We start from the raw sequence: 18,560 nt of genomic DNA, 5'->3' as shown, positions 1-18,560 counted from the left end.
TGTTAAGAAGTCCCACAGGGCCGGGCTCATGTGGGGAGAAAGGAGGCGAGGAGGGGGGCCCCCCGTGGGACTTTGTCAAACACCCCGGGGAGTAGCTACTCTGTGCACGGGCCTTACTTTCCAAGTAGCATTTGGAGAAAATTTAGCAACAGGCCTGAGAATTCCCTCTTAAGGAGAAAAATTCGACCGGCTCTGCCAGAGACGATTGGCTGAGCTCACCGTGGGGGTGGGAAGGAGCTTGGACTAGATTCATTCAGAAAGCCGATGAGGGGATGGAGAAGAGGGGCGGAGCCTGGGGATTGGGGTGGGGGAGGGCTCTGCCACCAGCACGGACAGGGACAGGGAGGGCTTGGGGAGGCTCAGGACAGCGAGCTGGTGGCCACCCACTGGGCCGGGTGGTGGGACGCCCGCGCTCACCTTCCCCTACGGACGTCAGTCAGTCGAAGGCACACTGCTCGTGACCGCTGTGGGGCCGTGGGCGATGCCCGGCCATACCCAGCCCCGTACCCAGGTTAGTGCAAGGGCACAGCAGCAGCTGCCTGGGCTGAGCCCACTGACGCGGGGTTGCCTCTGTTGTCTCCAGAGACACACTTGCACAGGAGACGGGCTGCCTCCCGTAACGGGAAAAACTCCAGAGCGTCCACAGCTTCCCCCAGACTCAGACCGGGGAGGCCCAGCAGGGTTCTCCTCCTCGAGCTGAGGCTTATCCCGGGACATTTTGGTCCCCAGCGGCTTGGCGGGGGCTGCGTGAATTTTGCCCAGTCCCATCAGCAGTGGATGCAAAAGGGGCCACAGGAACCCTGACGATTGAATCCCATTGATTCTCTAGTGCTTGTTCTTCTAGTGACGGGGAGTGAAGGCAGGAACTAACTGTGTCACCATCCTGGAGGGTTTTTTTATTTATTTATTGTTTTTTGTATTTTTCTGAAGCTGGAAACGGGGAGAGACAGTCAGACAGACTCCCGCATGCGCCCGACCGGGATCCACCCGGCACGCCCACCAGGGGCCGATGCTCTGCCCCTCCGGGGCGTCGCTCTGCCGTGACCAGAGCCACTCTAGCGCCTGGGGCAGAGGCCAAGGAGCCATCCCCAGCGCCCGGGCCATCTTTGCTCCAATGGAGCCTTGGCTGCGGGAGGGGAAGAGAGAGACAGAGAGGAAGGAGAGGGGGGTGGAGAAGCAAATGGGCACTTCTCCTATGTGCCCTGGCCGGGAATCGAACCCGGGTCCCCCGCAACCCAGGCCGACGCTCTACCGCTGAGCCAACCGGCCAGGGCCTGGAGGGGTTTTAATGGACGCTGTCACATAACCGGAGCTCCATTGCCTGACCGGAGGGCAACACACATGTTCCCTCGCTCTTTATTCCACACACGTGCACTGAGAGTCCTTCCGGACACTTCTCTGACAGCGACAGTTCTGTCTGCTGAGTTCTCTCGTAGGATGATGCTCCGTGGTCCTCCAGAAAACCGCTGGCCCGTCTTTCTCGTGTGCCGGAACGGCCAGCCACGTGCCATCGCACCCACAGACCCAGACCCAGCTCGTGTTATTTCCTGGGGCAGCCTCGGCGTCTGTCTGCCGGGTCGTCTTACGCAGCTCCAGCCGGCTGACGCTCCGGCTGGGACTTGCACTTGCTGCGTGAAGCCAGGCAGCCTTGGAGAGGTCAGCGTCTCCGTGGTCCGGCTGGGATTGCACTTGCACTTGCACTTGCTGCGTGAAGCCAGGCAGCCTTGGAGAGGTCAGCGTCTCCGTGGTCCGGCTGGGACGTGCACTTGCTGCGTGAAGCCAGGCAGCCTTGGAGAGGTCAGCGTCTCCGTGGTTCCGTGGTCCGGCCGGGCAACTCGGGCCGCCCTGTCTCTCTGCAGAGTCCTCCCGGGCTCACCGCCTCTGGGGAAACCCCCCGGGCTCTCACCTCCCATCCCGGCCAACGAAGGCCATGCTGAGAAGCTGCCTGGCGTGACCGCCCAGGGCTCTCTCCACCAAGGACACCGGAACTGCCCGCCTCACGTCACGCCCTGCTCACCCCGGCTGCTCTCTGGCTGTCCCCACGAGACAGACAAAGTCTCTGCAAAGTCCACCCAAGTTCAACACACCGGTCATTAAGCAGAGACGCTCCAGCATCCCTTTCTCTCCCTCTCCCTCTCCCTCTCCCTCTCCCTCGGCTGGGCCACTAGACACACCTGCTCACACGCAGAACAAGCCACCCAGCGGCCCATGGTCCACTCTGTGCCCTGCTTGTTGAATTATGAAATTGGGCACACTCTTATCATGGACTAATTAATGGCTGGTTGGTTGCCATTTGAGAGGGGCTCATGTTTCTTGTTTAGAAATCACTGCCTCATCATGCATCTCATCATTTACCGAAGCCCAGGCGTCTGTGGGGCACTTACCACGTGCTGTGTCAGTCACCCTCTCTGTGTCTCTCCCCTGTTTGGTCTTTGCCACAAATGCTGGGTACATGATCCCCGTGATACAGGTGGGACACTACGGCTGTAAAGGAACAGTCATTGGCCCAAAGTCATACCTCTCGTGAGTTCTGGGACTTGCACCTGAATTGTCTGGTTCTAGAGTGTGTGCCCCAGACCACAACACTGTAGGGTACGGTTCATATGTCAGCAGCGAGTATTAAAATGATATCATGGCCCTGGCCGGTTGGCTCAGTGGTAAAGCGTCGGCCTGGCGTGCAGAAGTCCTGGGTTCGATTCCCGGCCAGGGCACACAGGAGAAGTGCCCATCTGCTTCTCCACCCCTCCCCCTCTCCTTCCTCTCTGTCTCTCTCTTCCCCTCCCGCAGCCGAGGCTCCACTGGAGCAAAGATGGCCCGGGCGCTGGGGATGTCTCTGTGGCCTCTGCCCCAGGCGCTAGAGTGGCTCTGGTCGCGGCAGAGCAACGCCCCGGAGGGACAGAGCATCGCCCCCTGGTGGGCGTGCTGGGTGGATCCCGGTCGGGCGCATGCGGGAGTCTGTCTGACTGTCTCTCCCCGTTTCCAGCTTCAGAAAAACACAGAAAAAAAAAAAATTAAAATGACATCATGCAGCAGAAACATTCTGTGGCCGTAACGCTGCAGCCGGCAGTGGGGACTGTGGTTGCCATTCCTTGAGTATCAAAAACGTGCATGTGGAGACGGGACCCTGTACCAGGGGCCGGACACCCAGAGGGGACAGGGCAGACCCAGGGCTGGGCCTCGTGGGGCGTGCCGCTGAGTGGAGAGGCAGAAGGAAGCATTCCAGGACAGAGCAGGGCTGCAGAGGAAGCTGGAGCCCTTCCCGAGCGCTGGAATTGGAACGCCGGCGGGATTCACGCCTCTGGCTGGCGTGGGCCTGAGCTCTCAGACGCCATGACTCAAGGCAGCGGTTCCCGGGGAGTCTGACTGCTGGAGGCGGGGAGCGAGCGGACGTCCACCAGGGCCTGGGCCAGGCGCCCCCGATGCCGGTCTCATTTTACCTTCCCCTCAACCCTGTTCTGGGGGCAGGGGCTCATTCTCTCTCTCTCTCTCTCTCTCTCTCTCTCTCTGGACAAGGTTGCCCTCGGGAGGCGGGGAGCCAGGATGGTCACCCAGGAGGCCCGGGCCCTGGGGCTGGCTTGTCCCCCATCTCAACTGCTGCAAGGGGGGCAGGCGGGCCCTCCTCGTGCTGCCCACTGAGACTTCTCTCCGGCTGTCCCTGGCCTGGCACAGCAGCAGAAGCCGAGAAGCTCCTGTCACCCTGGATGGGCTAACGGGAAGGGACAGCGACAGAAGAGGCGCCCAGCTTCGAGTCCACCGTGTCCCTCCCGGCTGCCGCTGGTGGCTGCTGGCACTCTGAGTCACAGAGCCACGGCCCCCTCAGCTTCCTCCCAGACCCCGCGTGACCACTCAGAGCGGCGTGCCGGCCTGAGGCAAAAGAACAGTCCCGTCTTCTCTTAGTATCGTTGTCCCTGTCACAGTGCCTGACAGGTGCCACTTCATTGTTTGGGTATTTTTAAAAAGCCAATTTGATGTAACTGGCTTTTATTCCTCTTATGCTATAAGTTTGAAAGAAAAATAAACCCCAGTCCCTGAGTTTTCCTGAGAGACTTATCTTGAATGAATTGGTCTACAGCAGGGGTCCCCAAACTACGGCTGCGGGGCCGCATGCGGCCCCCTGAGGCCATTTATCCGGCCCCCGCCGCACTTCCTGAAGGGGCACCTCTTTCATTGGTGGTCAGTGAGAGGAGCACATTGACCATCCCATTAGCCAAAAGCAGGCCCATAGTTCCTACTGAAATACTGGTCAGTTTGTTGATTTAAATTTACTTGTTCTTTATTTTAAATATTGTATTTGTTCCCGTTTTGTTTTTTTACTTTAAAATAAGATATGTGCAGTGTGCATAGGGATTTGTTCATAGTTTTTTTTATAGTCTGGCCCTCCAACGGTCTGAGGGACAGTGAAGTGGCCCCCTATGTAAAAAGTTTGGGGACCCCTGGTCTACCCAGACCCTGGGCCCGCCGGCCAGCCACCTGCCCGGGTATCCACCGGAGGCTTCCTGAGCGCCTGTGCTCTGTGCTGGAGGTTGGAGAGGACGAGAAGCCTGCCCAGTGTCCCGTGGGGCTCACGGTCTGTGGCCCCGAGCATCAGGACCCAGGAGCAGAGAGCTGCAGGGAGGCTGTGCAGGGAGGTGGCATCGGGGTGTGGCTGTGGGACCCCTTTCCAAGCTGGGCCGGGGAGGAAAAGCCAGCACATTCGTTTGGGAGGCAGGATCCCAGGGGCATGGGTTTGGCTGGGGCGACTCAGCACATTTGGAGGCTGGAAAGGAACAGGTCAGAGGCAGAAAGTGGCGGGAGAAACGGGAAGAAGGAATAGAGGGCGTCCATGAGGAGCGACTTGGGGGTCCTGGCAGTGGAGATAAGGGGCTATGTCTTCATGCCTTCATGGGAGAAAGTACGGGCTCAAAAGGGGCGAGAGGAGTTCAATTTGCTGTCAGCCAAGTGAGGTTCTGGAACCCAGACGCTTGGGGGACCTTGGCTTTGACCTCCCAGAATTCCTGCTTGTCTATGGAGCTAAGATGACAAGCTGTTTGCAGGTGGGGACAGACTGAATGCCATCAAACCCTCTCCTTCCCACTCCCTGCAGTCCTGCCTGCTGCTGGGTCTCCCTGGGCACCCCTCCCTGGGCACCCCTCCCTGGGCACCCCTCCCTGGGCACCACACTATGTATGTTCTCATCCTCCGTGCCGACCGATCCAGTGCGCACAATTCCAGGTGCACAATATTCCTCGCAAATGACGCCTCTCTGCTCGTGGTCCAGAGGGGGTGTCCGCGGAGACAGAGCCGGTGAGCAGTATACTCCAGCCCTGGACAAAGGCAGGAGCATGGCTCCTTTGCCATGCTAGTCTGGAAAATAAAGAAAAAGAAAAGGAAAGAATTGCCTCCCTGTGCACTCCTTTGACCCTTAGGGGAACTGAGATGTAATTAGAAGTTTTTAGGTCAGAGATCATTGGAAGACACCGGGTTCTATGGCCCAGACGTGGTAGGACCTAGAGGTTCAGGGCGGAGATTACGATGGCCCATTCGTCCTCCAGGGGCTCTGGGAGCACTGGGGAGACAGGTGTGGGGGGACGATGCTCTGCCACCTCAGCTGAAGCCGCCTTCCACCCCCCCCCCACCCCTGCTTCTCATATCCATCTCACGTCAGCCGCTATTGGGGAGCACGCACCTCGCGCTCAGGAAGAGAGTATTTCTAGCCAAGAGAAAGGATCGCTAGAAGATTCCAAAACAGGCTCTTGAGACACATAACAGTAAATTTCTTAAAAACCAAGGCTGATAATTACAAGAGCCAAGAATTTTGAGCCAGGAAATGACTTTCTTTCGTTTAAAAACTTGGCTTCCTAAATCAGAAGCCACATGTGCGGGTTGACGTGCTGCACACAGATGGGACTGGGGAGAGAACACGGTTCTCGCGTCCAGACGTCAGCGGGTCAGCTGGGGCGGAGGGGCAGGAGAGGCGAGGGGGGACCGGGGCCTGGGCGACGAGGAGGGTCTCCAGGTAGGCCCCCTCGCCCGCCCAAGCCCCAGGGCAGGAGATCAGGTGAGTGCGCGCCAGGGACCGAGACCAGCGGGGGCCCCCGCCCCCTGTGTTGCATTTCGCGTTGGAAACCCTGGGAAGACGCGGCCTCGCGAGCCCTCCGAGCGGGTCTGGGGACCGAAGAGCGGCGGCTCCGGCGGAGCAGATGTGGGCGGTTCAGAAGCTCCGTTGTCGATGCTTTGAGGTCCGGGCAAGGAAGGTGCACAGAGACCGGGGTGGCCCTGCCCCTGGGAACGCTGGGGGGAACCGCATGTGGACTCAATCCTAGGCCCGGTAGGGGCCGAAGGAGGCTGATTGTCTGGACCCGGAGGGAGTCAAGGTGCTCCTGCCTCTGAGGGTGACTGCAGCTCAGCCCTGTGGAGTGGCCGTGGTGGAGCAGGCCAGCCGCGCGCTCCTGGCGACCTGTGCCCTCCTCCCCCGGGCCAAGCGCCGGGCCGCAGCTGCGGCTTCGCTCGGTCTCACGTGCAGGGCGTCACGTGCACCCAGAGGAGAGCGTCAATGCACTTGTTTTTTGTGAGCTGTCCGTCTGTCTCATCATTTGAGCTCCACCATTTGGCAGCCAGCCAGAAATCCCAGTCTGCTGGGGAATGTAACATTCTCAACTGTTCAGGGGAGGGAGGTATTTTATTCTCTTTTTTTTTTTTTTTTTAAAAAAGAAGGGAATATTGAGTCTCAGGGAGATGCAGTAAGTGCTAAAATTCTAGATGCCCAGCCCAGAAATTTTTTTTTTGCTGTCTAGGTTCGTATGGTCTCTTGCCTCTCGGACGTGGCCACCATCTCTTTATCTAGTGGCACCACAAGCTCTCAGCCTGTCTGAAGCTGAACTCATCACCTGTCTCATCCAAACCTGTTTCCTCTCTCAGTTTATCATTGATCCACCCGCCCACCTGCTCACCCGTCCACCCACCCACCCACCCATCCATCCACCCATCCTTCTCCATTTATTCAGTTATTCAAATCAGAAACCTGGGTGAATACAAGAGTGTTAGTGATGGATTCAGCCTTGACATTGAACTTTTCTCTGCCATTATGTAACTTCTCTCACTTCTCCAGTATCTATCTTGGTTTCAATTACTTCATCTGTAAAATGAAAATTATAGCACTGAGTCAGACATCTGACACTGGATAAGAGCACTTACATCGCATTACATTTTTGGTAGCATAGAAGAAAAGTGTGTGTGTTACACAGCATGGTTTTTGACACTTAAGACATCTAATGAATGGCTATTATCATCATGCCTATTTGTATTAATATTAATGACAGGTACACCTGTGCCCCAATGTGAATGCCAGAGCACTCTGCATATGTAGGGTTTTACACATGTATGTGCATTGTTCATTCACAAACTAACCTATGTAAATGTGCACAGACACGTGCGTACATGTATGTATAATAGTCGGACAGAATTGACTAAAAGAGATTAGCAAAGAAACATGTCATTTTCTCCCCAGGGGGAGTCCTTGCAGGTTCGTGTTAGTGTAAGAGAATTTCAGATATTATTATTTAGAATGTTAGTTAGATACACAATTCCAGGTATTCCAAATGAGTTTTAGAGTCATGAACTTAATACAGATTAGCCACAACTACTGAATGTTCAGTGTTGACTGTGTGGTGGTACTGTGTCCGGTGCTTTGTATGGGTCGATCTCTTAATCTTTACAATAACGTTGGCGGGTAGGATTTTGGGGTCTTTGTATCTCAAGTGAGGAGTGTGACATTTAGAGAGGTTAAATCCTGGCTCCAGGTCACATCGCCTGTCACTGACGATGGGATCCTAGTTCCGGAACCTGGCTCTTGCCTCCACCCTGTGTCCTTACGTCCTGGAGAACCAATTATTATTTACAGACACCTCTGCCTTCGGGGTCCTTTTCAATCAGTAGCTGTTGGTGCTTTTCCAGCCCTGTGTCCCCAAGGTCACAACAGCAGTCTCATGCCTCTTTCTGACCAGGGCTAGCTGTTGCTAAGTGATGGATTTTCCAGGTCTCTGGCTTAGCTCTGGAGGTTAGACTTCACATCCGAAATGGCATTTGAATAGCACGTTGCCCCCCAGGGGACCCCAAGGCCACTTTTCAGGTTTGCTTCTGCGAGGGCTGCCTTGCAGGCAACGTCTGGCAGCTCGACTGCGTCCCTTCCCTGTTCATGGCGTGCCAGAGAAAGCCAGCATGGCCCGTGCTGCTCCCTGTACCTCAATATTACAGTGGGGGCGAGAAGAGGAGTTCATACATGAACAAGCTAGATCTGTTTCCAGTACACACACACACACACACGCACACACGCACACACGCCACGCACACACGCGCGCGCACACACACACACATGCACACACACACACGCACAGCATGGAGCAGCCCTTAAAGCTCTGTGAAAAGATCTTTAAGAGACTCTGGGGTTTTTTGCATATTCTCTTACAAAATTTTAATTTTTTTTGTCACAAATAAGCGAATCAGCAATGCATGAATTAAAATCCTCTTGAACTCCAGATGGATTTTATCACTGAGCATGGGAAATTGCTTTCCCAAGAGTCAATCCAGCCACACAACCGTGGTGAGCTTTTTTTTTTGAAGCCATTTCTATAGAAGTCAAAGTATCCATTAGAAAAGTTTTTAAAAATCAGGAAATTGTGAAACAACAAGCTCTAGAGCAGCGGTTCTCAACCTGTGGGTCGCGACCCCGGCAGGGGGTCAAACGACCAAAACACAGGGGTTGCCTAAAGCCATCTAGAGAGCCCTGCAGATCATTTCGAACTTTTTGACTTTTTGACTAGGACTCCGTTTTTATGAAGTCCTAGTCGGTGGCCGGACAAGCGGCTGCGACACTGTGAACAGCCCCCTCTGGTCTCTGTTCACCGGGGCCCCCAACCCCACACGCAGAGGCCTGCCAGTCTCAGGGGTGGAGACACTCCGTAACGGGTGTCCTCCGTGGGTCTGAGCACACCGAGGGGGCAACTCCAGGGTCAGTCCTGTCCACCCCTCCTTGTGGCCAAATAGACAGCCAGGGGGCTGACGTCCTGATCAGGCCGGCAGAGCAGCCGCCCCAAGCGCTTTGGGGTGAAGATGCTCCCCGCCCCTTGCCGCCCCTCTTCCAGCCACCTACCCTGCCAAGGGGCTCGGGCTGTGCCCAGGGAAGCCTGCCTCTGAGTGCGCAGGCGGGGGGCCTGCAGGAGGCCGGAGCTCAGTCCGCCCTCCCAGTGACGTCAGCAGAGGGGAGGGGTTAGGTCAGGAAAGAGGCACTCAGTGACCGTTGATTGAACTCCGCTCCAGGCGCCTTTATTCATGCTGTTTCATTTAATCCTCTTACAATCTGAACTAGTCACATTTTTAAGTTGAGAAAATTGGAGGTGAAGGAGCATCACCACTTATTTGGGACCCCTGAACCTTTGAACTCAAGGTTCAAAACATATTTCTCTGGGCCCTGGCTGGTTAGCTCAGTGGTAGAGCGTCAGCCGGCGTGTGGAAGTCCTGGGTTCGATTCCCGGCAAGGGCACACAGGAGAAGTGCCCATCTGCTTCTCCACTCTTCCCCCTCACCTTTCCCTCTATCTCTCTCTTCCCCTCCCGCAGCCAAGGATCCACTGGAGCAAAGTTGGCTGGGGCGCTGAGGATGGCTCCATGGCCTCCACCTCAGGCACTAGAATGCCTCCGGTTGCAATGGAGGAATGGCTCAGATGGGCAGAGCATCGCCCCCTGGTGGGCATGCCGGGTGGATCCTGGTCGGGCGCATGCGGGAGTCTGTCTCTCTGCTTCCTGCTTGGCACTTCAGAAAAATACAAAAACAAAACAAAAAATATATTCCTCTGTAAAGCAGCCCCTCGGGGTGAGCGCTGGGGAGGGTTATATTGCACAGTCCTCGGAGGGGGGGTATAGTCAACCTCTGTACACTGGTGGCCGCAGACAGCCCTCACCGGAGCCAACTGTATGCCATGGAACCGTTCTGCCTGCGTCACATGTGAGAACTGACTGAATTCTCAATGTTTTATTTCCATTTTACAGACGAGGGCACCGGGCACAGCACAGGGAGACTGAGGCACTTCCCTGAGGTCACAGAGCTGAGAGAAGGGTGGAGCTAGGAGTCACCGGAACAGGGAAGTTTCAGATGCTTTCTCCCTGCAACATTCTGTTAGGAGAAGTTTCAAACACACAGTAAACATGAAAGAAGGCTCCCCCGAGCATCGACCCCCTAGATTCTATGACGGTTAGCATTTAGCTACATTTATTTTTACCACACATCCATCCATCTCTCTATCCATCAACCCATCTTATATCTGATGCACTTCACAGCAAGTTGCAGACATCTGTTCTCTTCACCTCTAAACACTTCAGCATGAGAATTAATACCTAGAGTTCAAATTTATTTATGTTTTAGATAAAATTTACATAGAAAGACATGCAGAATTTAAAAAAATTTTATACTAATTTTAGTGTGCAGCATAGTGGCTAGACATGCAATGTACAAAGAGAAATGCACTTATTTCAATTGTATAATTTAGTGAAATTTAACAAAGGTCTATACACCTGTGTCAACCCAACCTCATCAAGATATAAATGTTTCCATCACTTCAGGGAGTTTCCTCACGTCCCTTCCAATCTAGAACCCACCTCGCTTGCCCCCAGGAAACCACGGTTATGGCTTTTTTTCCCACTGTAGGTGTGTTTTTCCTTTTCCAGGACTTTATATAAATGGACTCTTCTGGTATATACCCTTCTGGTGGCTGTCTTCTCTCACTTGGCGTGATGTTTGTTAGAGTTACCCACACTGTTGTGTGCATCAGCAGCTCATTTCCTAGTGCTGCTGAGGAGTGTCCCAGTGTATGAGGAGTATCCCAGAGTACGAGGAGTTCGCCAGTGTATGAGGAGTTCACCAGTGTATGAGGAGTGTCCCAGTGTATGGGGAGTGTTCCAGTGTATGGGGAGTGTCCCAGTGTATGGGGAATGTCCCAGTGTATGGGGAATGTCCCAGTGTATGGGGAGTGTCCCAGTGTATGGGGAATGTCCCAGTGTATGGGGAGTATCCCAGTGTATGAGGAGTGTTCCAGTGTATGGGGAGTGTTCCAGTGTATGAGGAATGTCCCAGTGTATGAGGAGTGTTCCAGTGTATGAGGAGTATCCCAGAGTACGAGGAGTTCACCAGTGTATGAGGAGTATCCCAGTGTATGGGGAATGTCCCAGTGTATGAGGAGTATCCCAGTGTATGAGGAGTGTTCCAGTGAATGAGGAGTATCCCAGAGTATGAGGAGTATCCCAGTGTCTGAAGAGTATCCAGTGTATGAGGAGTGTCCCAGAGTATGGGGAGTGGTCCAGTGTATGGGGAGTGTTCCAGTGAATGAGGAGTATCCTAGAGTGTGAGGAGTATCCCAGTGTATGAGGAGTATCCCAGAGTATGAGGAGTATCCCAGTGTATGAGGAGTTCCTCAGTGTATGAGGGCTATCCCAGTGTATGGGGAATATCCCAGTGTATGAGGAAGTATCCCAGAGTATGAGGAGTATCCCAGTGTATGAGGAGTTCCTCAGTGTATGAGGGCTATCCCAGTGTATGGGGAATATCCCAGTGTATGAGGAAGTATCCCAGAGTATGAGGAGTATCCCAGTGTATGAGGAGTTCCTCAGTGTATGAGGGCTATCCCAGTGTATGGGGAATATCCCAGTGTATGAGGAAGTATCCCAGTGTATGAGGAGTATCCCAGTGTATGAGGAGTTCCTCAGTGTATGAGGGCTATCCCAGTGTATGGGGAATATCCCAGTGTATGAGGAAGTATCCCAGAGTATGAGGAGTATCCCAGTATATGAGGAAGTATCCCAGTGTATGAGGAGTGTCCCAGAGTATGAGGAGTATCCTTAGTGGTTTATTCATTCTCTTGTGTGTGGATCCCTCAGTTATCCTCACCTTGTTTTTTGACAGATTTGAGTAGAGATGCTATGATGTCTCCTGTGTCCTAGTCTTTCTGTGGACATAGGCTCTCATTTCTTTGGGTTAGAACTGAGGAGTGGAATTGATGAGCCAAAGGCTAGATCTGTGTTTAATTTTCTAAGAAGCTGCCAGACCGCGTTCCAAAGCGGCTGCACACTTGGCATTCCCGCCAGCAGCGCGCGGTGAGGGCTGCGGTTTGGATGCTCAGCATCTAAGCCGGCTGCCCGGCTGCCTCTCCAAGTAGGAGGCCGGTAAACATTGGCAGTTGAGTGAGTTCATAAAGTCAGAGAGGGTGGATTTGGCCTCAGCGGAGGAGACACCTGCTGGGCTGGGGGCATCGGTTTTCAGCTCTTGCACTCCTCCCAGAACCGCAGGGGCGGCTCCAGCAACGCCTACGCCTGTCTGCGCAGCCGCAGCCGGTGGGGGTGGGGGGTGGGGGGGCACGACGCGCGTGCTGGGCCCCACTCCGCATGTAGATAAATACACGGGCGCTCTCTGTCAGCTTGAAGATCAGGGCTCTGTTGATCTTTATCGTCGAGATCAGGAAACTGAGGCTCAGAGGGGCGAGTGAGTCCCCCTCGGGCTCTCAGCAAAGCCAGCCGAGCACTGATCCCAGTCTGTCTGACTCCCACATCTGAACCTTTCATACCGCCATCTAGAAGCCACGGCTGTGGAAGGGGACAGACTGGGGGAGCCCAGGCACAGCTTAGAGACGGAGCTGAATGCGCTGGGCCCCGAGGGGGCCCGGGTTCCTGGGAAATCTGTAACAAACAGGAGGCATCTTAGAGCCATAGTGACAGAACAGATCAGCAATGGATTCTGCGGGGAGTGACTGCCGTTTGGATACAAAGAGGTCACCACCTCGGCACAGACCAGAAAAAGAAATTCAGAGAGGTGGGCAGCGCGTCTTTCGAGGCAAAAACGGGAAGACAGAAAAACACAACGATGCATCCAGGCCGCCGAAGTCTGTGCGGCCACGAGAAAGAAGGAGGCCTCTCTCTCTGTGAGCTCACGGGAAGTGGGGCCCAGGGTGTCTTTTAAATACACGCACAAGTTCAAGTATTGTGTGAAGAGCATGAGCTGATCTGTGCTCAGAAGAATTCTTTCATTCTTATAAATATGCATCACATTTCTGGGAGAACATTCTAAATATTATTAACCGTGGTTCCCTCGGGGGGGTAGGAATGAGAGGAAAGGGGAAAGGGAGATTTTCCTCCCCACTTTTACACTATTCTTAACTTTACATAAAAAAAAAAAAAACCCACCAAAAAAAAACAAACAAAAAAAAAAAAACACCACTGGCAGACATGTAGAAACAACTGCAAAAGACGAAGTGGCTAGAAATCCCTGCAGACAACTTCGGTGTTTGTGTCTCAGAGGCTGTGCCGGCGCCTCCCCTCGGGACAGAGGAGGGTGTCAGCCGCTGCCCTCAAGCCCTGCCCGGTGGGCTTTCTGCTCCGTGCTCGCGTCAGGGCGGCTTGTTTGCAGGGCCGAGGCGTAGCACAGCTGTAAGGGGCGCCATCCGCCTCCGGGCCGCGGGGCTGGAATGTGCACGGGCTCAGCCCCAGCTGGACGGTCTGGGCTGACCACCTATAAGGCTCAGAGGTGCCAAGGCCGCATAGGCGCTGGCAGCCGGGTCTGCTGGGACATCCACAGTGGCCCTTGGTCTGGGAGTCTGTGCAGAGAAGCTTGCTCTGCCTGGGCTGTTGGCTCCTGTATCTCTTTTGGTGCCCAGGGACTCCTTGAGTGACAGCTTCCACGGTGCCATCCTCTGCCCCTCCAGAGGGACGCAGCTACAATGCAGAGCTCGTCTCATCCCTCTGCAGATGGAATCCTCCCATTGGCTGCCCATCGCCTACGGGAATGACCGATGTCCTCGTGAGCGCTCTGCGCCTGCTCAAGCCCGGCCACCTCGGACCCTGAGTGGTTCATTCTCCGGGTCCCGGAGGCGGAACCGGAATCAGCGTTTTTCACAGGGGTGGCAGGTCGATTCCCCTGGGACTGGTCCTCAGACCACACACAGGGAAGCGCTGACTCAGGAAATGCCAGCACTTCTCCGTCTAACCCACTCCACTTCCCACTCGTCTCCCCTCCCCTCCCCCACACGCCAGGTGCACGGACTCCCTTGCCTGTCCTCGGACACACGGCCTTTTCTCCCCTCCCTGCCTGGGCACACGAGGCCCTGTGCCTGGACCGCCCTCCCGTGTGCCCTGCACAGACGGTGTGCTCACCCTCCCGGGCCCAGTGCCCCCCCCTCCCAGTATTTCTCCTGTGCAGAAACCACCTGTATCTTCAGACACCCCCGCCCCCAGGGCTGTGAGGCTCTTAAGGCAGGGACGGGCTCTGGTGGCCACTGCAGCCCTGGGCTGCCTCCCGGAGCTGTGTGTGAGGCTTGGGGTGGGGGGTGGGGTAAGGAGGAAGGGAAGGGAAGTGACCAGTGGCGCTGGCTTCAGCTCTGGTGTGACTGAGCCCCCATGGGAGACAGAGGCAAAGAGCCTGAAGACATGTCAGGATCCAGAATTTCCAGGGACCCAAAAGGAAACTCCTCTGGCCAGAGTGCTGGCTTCCCCCTGGGCCTGGCCATGACCACTGGGACCACAGCTGTGCCCTCAGAGGCGCTGTGAGGTGGCTCAGTGAGGAGTGTCAGGGTGAACCGTGTCCTGTTTCTCCCACTCCTGCGTGGCCTCTCTGTTTCCAGTTTTTTCCAGGGGCTCCCACTCATTTGGGGCCCCCCACCCAGCCCCAAACCTGGATTTAACTGCTCTTCTTCCCCCCTCCTCCTCTCCCTCCTCCCCTTCCTCCTTCCCCTCTTCTTCTCCCTCCTCCTCCCCTCCCCCTCCTCCTTCTCCCTGACATCCCACGGAGCCCAAGTCTTGTCCCGTCGTCCCTCCTGGTTCCCCTCTGTCCTTCAGCCTCCCAGCCCGTGCCCGAGTTCAGGCCTCCCTCCTCTGGGAGCTCAGGCACCCGGGTTTGTAAAGAAACATTTCTGAGCAGCAGCTGACAACACGCCCCATCAAAACGACAGACCTCCCACTTGCGGAGTTTTTACCAAACCTTTAAAGGTTGCCGTCTTTTACCCTGCAATCATCCCACAAAGCTGTCAGAGCATCACTGAAAATGAAAACCAGCGATGAGCAGAGTTCACACAAAAGAAGGCTGCCAGTCATCAGTGCTTTGCTCTGTGTGGGGAGTTGTTCCTGAGACTAGAGTCCCGGCCAGCAAACTGCCCAACGCTCTCGGACCCAGGGTGTGTGCTTCCCCCTCCTGACCCCACAGGGGCATCCTCTCGGATTGGAGAGACCCCGGGGCATTTGTGGGAGACAGTTTTACTTCGAATTTCAGCTCTCCAGAGTCACCTCAGCGTTCTTGAGCCCGGTTTCTGCACGTGTAGCTTGGAGATGTCACTGACCCTGTAGGCTCGTGAGGGTTGTATGTGGTGTGTCAGGTGCGGAGCCCAGCACAGGGCCTGGGGAGTGTGAGAGACTCTCAGTGGTTGACGGTTCCCTTCTCCCCTTTGCCTGACGCCCATCTGTCCATCCATTGTCTCTTCAGTCAGGAGGGGCTTTCACAACAGTGGGATTGAGAACAGCGACCTGGGTTCAAATCTCAGCTGCTCCACTTCCTAACCATGTTGTCTTCACCTCTCCGTGCCTCCGTTTCTTCATCTGTAAAATGGTGCTAATAATAGTAGTGCCTGACACTTAGGTGTCGCTGAGGTTTAATCGGGTTATGCCATAAAGGGTGCTTGAGAAAGAGCCCGACCTATTGCACGGTCTCAGTAAATAGCAGTAGTGACTGTAGGTCTTTGTCCAGCCAGCACACAGTCAGTGCGGACAGTGGGCCTGCTGGGGGTCGTATGGTGACGCTGGGGAACTTGGGCATGGGCTTTACAATAGTTTGGTCACAAAGGACTGTTCTCCAGTGACATTGGTTAGTCCACCTCAGCAAAGGAGCACATTCAAGTTGCTAACATGACCCAGCAGTAGTAGAATGCCAGATGGTCAAATGGGAAAAGCAGGGTTTTGCAGGCAAATAGATTCAAAACCACATCCCAAGCTGCGTGACATCAAACAAGTGGCTTGACCTCTCTGAACCTTGGTTTTCTCATCTGAAATGAAGATACTGATACCTACCTCTCAGGGCCTGTTGAGGATGTTACAGAACAATGGGTGACCCGATACACGTTAGCCTCCACGTGTTCTTGTGCAGCACGCCATGCAAGGTCTTGAGCTTTCCTTGAAGGGTTCAGAAGCAGACTGCTCACCACCGGGAGCTGGCGACTGCAGGTGCGACAGACACCACAGCAGAAAGTTGAGGAGGCTGCTCCTGCGTCCTGGCCGTGCACCTGGCCAGCGCGGCGCCCACCCAGACTCCCTCGGTCCCTGGACCAGCGGCCGCCCTCTTCGTTCTGACTTCACCAGCACCTTCTGTGGCTTCCTTTCTCCCGGCGGGAGGAGCCGGGTGTTTGGGCTCTAACTGCAGCATCTCACCTCCCTGGGCACGGTGGCAGACCCCAATGCCTCCAGACCTTTCCCACCCTCACAAGCGGGACCCTTATCTTCAATGGTTCATAGGCAACCCGGCCCTCAAACTGCCACATGTCCTGGGGGGCACGGGGGTTGGAAGGAGCCGAATGGAGATGAAAGGCGAAGATATTAGTCATGTCCTCTAGTGCCCCAAACGGCATGCCCACCGCCTGATTGTCGTAGGGGATACCGTCACCCCTGTCCGATCGGTGTGGGGCCTGAGAGAAATGAAACCACTTATCCACTTGTACCTGTTAGCACAAGGGTTTGACCTGGGTGCTTTCCAAAAATTCACAGTCTAAACCACGACATGCCGTAGCCTCTCGCTGGGCTGACCCGGTCCTGAAGCCCTGGTTCTGAAGCCCTGGTTCTCCAGGTGGGTGTGATCGGCCAGCCTAGTCACAGAGGCCTGTCGACACCTGCCGTGGTCGTTCAGATGAGCTAGGCTGGAGAGGCTGTGTGACCGAGCTAGGAATGGCAAAGCCTGGTGCTCCGATCGGGTCTGTCTGATGCCGGAGTCCGTGGGTGTCACCGCTCACACACTCCAGCTGGGGGGAAGATGGCAGCTGAAACCCAAAGTAGCCATCGCTTTGCAGAATGACTTCCGCAGTTTCGGTGTTTGTTGTGAACATTCTATTTAGATGCTGGTCGGTTTTCATCCTTCCACTGGGCTCTCCACCCTGTGAGAAAGGACAGCCCAGAGCAGGCTCTGGGGGATTAGTGGAGGTGGAAGTGTAGCTTTTGGGGAGCTGGGTTGACTCACTGTACTTACAGAGATCTCAGCAGGTTCTTGAGTGTCCCACTTGGACAGGCTACTTATGGGAACCTGGCCCAGGGGCCTCATGTGTACGAGGGACTCTCCTGCCCCCACATAGACACGTAAGTTCTATGTGAGCCTTGTGTCCACTCGCAGAGGTGAGTGTAAGTGTCTTCATTTACGAAAGGCAAGGGAACCAAGGCTCGGAGTGGCGAGTGCCTGCCCAATGACACACCATCGAGCTCCCAAACCCAAACTATGTCCACCCTCCCCGCAAGCAGGCCTCCCCGCTCTGCTGCCTGTGACTAGAGCAGAAGGGGCAGCTGGTCATTTTATTTTATTACTGACTTTCAAACTTCAGTTCTTGACATCTTTATAGACTTGGTGGGCTGGAGCAAAGTTATTTCACCAGCCTGCAGTTTTGTCTGAGGGGCTGCAAGTCTCCCTAACGCCCCAGTGTCAATTAAGCCCGGTAGTGACCTGCTCTGTGACACTTACAGCAATAGGTGACAGACAGGTGTTCTGGACACGTCACAGCCGTCCCTCCGTCCCTCTGAGCTCAGCAGTTAGCTGGCAAAGAGTCCCACTTAAACGCCGCCTTCTCCTCCCCTCCTGCTGCACCGGAGGTCTGTTTCTTACAGTAACAATAGCCCTCGGTCATATACATTAAAACACATTTATGCGAAAGAAAGCGTTCCATCTATTTGTGCTGTTTGCCGTGACTGACATTGTTTCAAAGCAGATTTAGAAACAGTCTTGGGCCTGACATTTATGTAGCAAGTGGGTGTTGTTTGTTGCCGAGCAATTAGAATATAGATTAACATAATATCACTCAACTTGAAAATCTCCGAGAAGGGAGAGCGCTCTGGGAAGAGCTCACCAGCCCGCTTTCCTTTGTCTTTCTGCCTCTTCCTCCTCCACACCCATCCGCCCACCTGCCTTGAAGTATGCTATTTCAAATTTAGAGTTCAAGAAAGTTTGTGTAACCTAAGTCATAAAGAAGACGTGTTGTTTACTTGCACTGCTGAAGCGGCCCTCAGTACCTGTGTTCTTAACCGACAGGGCATTTGTTTTTGTCCTTGGCAGCTTGGTGTGTGTGCGCTCTCACTCTTGTTCCGTGTAGTTCCTCTGCTCAAAACCCTGCAAGACAATGCATGTCACACAGAATAAAAGCCAAGGTCTTTAAAATCACTAAGAAATCCCTGCACGATCAATCGACTGATGGATGGGTCTGTTTCCTCCCTAAGCTCCTCCTACCCCCTCCCTCCCTCTGCTGGGGTGCACTGACCTCCCTGCTGCTCAAACGCACCCTGGGTGTGGCTCACACCTGATAGCTTTTG

At 54.8% G+C, this 18,560-nt stretch overlaps 1 non-coding gene across 1 annotated transcript; it reads right to left on the bottom strand.

Moving 5' to 3' along the window:
• Positions 1-1,198: 1,198 nt before the first annotated feature.
• Positions 1,199-1,274, bottom strand: TRNAP-GGG (transfer RNA proline (anticodon GGG)). The gene has a single exon. It is a non-coding gene; the product is annotated as a tRNA-Pro (tRNA).
• Positions 1,275-18,560: the final 17,286 nt, after the last annotated feature.

The sequence above is a fragment of the Saccopteryx bilineata genome, chromosome 4 (genome assembly GCF_036850765.1).
Source record: "Saccopteryx bilineata isolate mSacBil1 chromosome 4, mSacBil1_pri_phased_curated, whole genome shotgun sequence".
Lineage (NCBI taxonomy): Eukaryota > Metazoa > Chordata > Mammalia > Chiroptera > Emballonuridae > Saccopteryx > Saccopteryx bilineata.
This window is presented reverse-complemented; position numbering and strand designations above follow the sequence as displayed.